The sequence below is a fragment of the Dipodomys spectabilis genome, unplaced genomic scaffold, assembly GCF_019054845.1.
Source record: "Dipodomys spectabilis isolate Male_0828 unplaced genomic scaffold, ASM1905484v1 ptg000571l, whole genome shotgun sequence".
NCBI classification, from domain to species: Eukaryota; Metazoa; Chordata; class Mammalia; order Rodentia; family Heteromyidae; genus Dipodomys; species Dipodomys spectabilis.
In genome coordinates this window covers 19172-22637 of record NW_024871248.1, presented here as the reverse complement: position 1 = coordinate 22637, position 3466 = coordinate 19172, and the positions used below count along the sequence as shown (strand labels likewise).

The 3466-nt window shown below is 36.9% G+C and overlaps 1 pseudogene; it reads right to left on the bottom strand.

The window, feature by feature from the left end:
• Window positions 1-2857: 2857 nt before the first annotated feature.
• LOC122100228 lies at window positions 2858-2957 on the bottom strand (annotated as a pseudogene).
• Window positions 2958-3466: the final 509 nt, after the last annotated feature.

Here is a 3466-nt window from a genome sequence, read left to right as displayed (position 1 = left end):
TCCATGGAACATTCCTCAATACAATAAAGGCTGTATATGACAAACCTACAGCCAGCATTATACTCAATGGTGAAAAACTAAAGCCATTTCCCCTTAACTCAGGAACAAGACAAGGATGCCCACTCTCTCCACTTCTCTTCAATCTAGTATTAGAATGCCTAGCTACAGCAATAAGACAAGATGCAGACATAAAGGGGATCCAAATAGGGAAAGAAGAAATAAAACTCTCCCTCTTTGCAGATGACATGATCTTGTATTTAAAGAATCCCATAGACTCCACTCCCAAATTACTCAAGCTGATTCAAAACTTTGGCAAAGTAGGAGGGTATAAAATTAACCCCCAAAAATCAATGGCTTTTCTGTATGCCAACAATGAGAAAAGTGTGGCTGAAATTAGGAAAGCAACTCCATTTGTAATAGCCCCACAAAAAATAAAATACCTAGGAATTAACTTAACTAAAGAAGTGAAGGACCTCTATGATGAAAACTTTAAAATCTTGAATAAGGAAATCAACACAGAACTTAAAAAATGGCAAAACCTCCCATGCTCCTGGATTGGAAAGATTAACATCGTGAAAATGGCAATACTTCCCAAAGCTCTCTACAAATTCAACGCAATACCTATCAAAATTCCACCCTCATTCTTCAAGGAAATAGAAGAGGCAATCCAAAAATTCATATGGAACAATAAAAGACCCCGAATAGCAAAAACGCTCCCCAACGTAAACAACACTGCTGGAGGAATATCAATACCAAATTTCAAACTCTACTATAAAGCCATAGTAATCAAAACAGCTTGGTATTGGCATAAGAACAGACCTCAGGACCAATGGAATAGAATTGAAAACCCAGAAATGAACCTACAGACCTATAGCCATCTAATCTTCGATAAGGGAGCTAAAACAATAGAATGGAAGACAGACAGCCTCTTCAGCAAATGGTGCTGGCAAAACTGGTTAACTACATGTAGAAAACTAAAGCTAGATCCTTATATATCACCCTGCACCAGAATCAACTCCAAATGGATCAAAGACCTTGAACTCAAAGCAGACACTCTGAAAACATTACAGGATGGAATAGGAGAAACCCTGGGTCTCCTTGGCTGAGGCCGAAATTTTCTGAATAGAGACCCGGAAACACAACAAATCAAAGAAAGGCTGGACAAATGGGATTGTATAAGGTTGCAGAGCTTCTGCAGGGCAAATGACATAGCTAGCAAGATCAATAGAAAGCCCACGGACTGGGAGAAGATCTTTACTAGCCATACAACGGACAAGGGTCTCATATCTAAAATATACTTGGAACTCAAAAAATTAAATTCCCCAACAACAAATCCTCAAAGAAACAACTGCCCAATAAGTAAGTGGGCGAAAGACTTAAAGAGAAGCTTCTCTGAAGAAGAAAGAAGGATGGCAAATAGACACATGAAGAAATGTTCAACATCCCTAGCCATAAAAGAAATGCAAATCAAAACAACATTGAGATATCACCTCACTCCAGTTAGAACAGCAAAAATCAAGAACTCTAACAACAACAGATGCTGGAGGGGATGTGGACAGAAAGGATCCTTACTTCATTGTTGGTGGGAATGTAAACTTGTTCAACCACTTTGGAAAGCAGTATGGAGGTTCCTCAAAAGACTACACATAGAGCTCCCCAACGACCCAGCAATCCCACTTTTGGGCATTTACCCAAATGATCACAAACAAGGCCACACTAAAGCTACCAGCACAACTATGTTTATTGCAGCATTATTTACCATAGCTAAGACATGGAACCAACCCAGATGCCCCTCCATACATGAATGGATCAAGAAGATGTGGTATATATACACAATGGAATTCTATGCCTCCATCAGAAAAAATGACATTTCCCCATTTGTTAGGAAATGGAAAGGCTTGGAAAAGATTATATTAAGTGAAGTAAGCCAGGCCCAAAGAAACATAGGTCCCATGGTTTCCCTTATTTGCAATATCTAGTATAGGTATGAGTCAAGCAGAAAAAGTCAGATAATGTGATGTTAGGAAAACAAAACCTCAAATATGTATTTTAATGTTTTTGTTTCTTTCATGCATGGGTTTCTAACGCATTTATAAGATTATTTCTTTGTTGCTTTGTATGTCCCTCCCCCACAGTGTAACCCCCGCTTTCACTATATTTGATGTCAGTATAACATGTGGAGGAGATGGGGACAAACAAGTCGTTTAAGGATTCAGGTGGACCTGTTGCAACAATGAGAAGTACAAAATGTCATGTCAAAACCAGCTTTACACTGTCGGTGTGGGGGGGGGAAGCTGGGGGTATGATTGGTTGGGAGGGAGGGGGGAGGCTGGGAAGGGAGGTGAAGGGTAAACAAAGGAGGAGGCTGCAATGCTTGGTAAGAAATGTATGCATTATCCTGCCCATGTAATTGTAACCCCTCTGTACAGTATGTTCTCAAATAAAATAAAATAAAATTTAAAAAAAAAAAATAAAAGAAAAAAAGTATATCTAGGTTTGTATAAAGTCCATAATCTATTTCATTATCTTCTAGATATAATACTTTAAAGTCTACATTTTTATAATATATAGGTTCATTAATAAATGTGTCCTTTCAGATTACATTTCATATAGAAAAAGTTAAGATTCCTTTTTTCCTAGGTCCTTATAGTATTTTATTTCTTTGGGTGAAGATGACAATGTTATCTAATTTCAAGTTTTGTAAAGGTTATGCTATGTAAGGGCCTTTCTAAAGTGAAGATTTAATACACTGATGTCAAACTAACCTTTAATTCTATGAATTACATGTATTGTTACACTTGTATTTTTGTAATCAACTCTTTAATAACTGTTTTTCATTTCTTGCATTTGAAGAATGAAAAATATGGAATATTTCACGAATTTTTGTATCATCCTTCTGCAAGTGCCATGTTAATCTCTGTATTGTTGTCATTTGGGTAGACCTGCTGCTGAAGCATGTAGTATCCTCTAAATTTAAGTAGTTCATGATGCAATTTTATACAGGCATATATCCTTGGTTGCCTATTTGTAACAAGGAACCATTATTGTTCCTAAAATGCTATTGATCTTATTTCTCTAAATTTCTGTGTTTAGTGGGAAAAACTTACATTGTTTGGTGGATTACTCACATTTGCAATTTTTGTCAATGACTACACTGTCATTTTCATTTTAAATTTGATCATATTTTGAAGCCTTTATAGCTAAGTCCAAAGGTGATGGCTTTTCAAGTACTTACTTATCAACTGAGTTAGCTTTGTGGAGCTAATGGATTCAAAGTAAGCCTTGCTTAAGAGCTACTTCTAAACTTCTGCAGCTTAAAATTTCGCAACGAAGTCTCACTGGCACAAATGTCTTCCAGACCCTTTACCCTTCTTCCATGTAGGAACAAACCAACCAGAATATTTACTCTGACAGCATAGATTGTCTTACTGGAACAAAACTAATCTTAGTTACAAGGGTTCAGAGA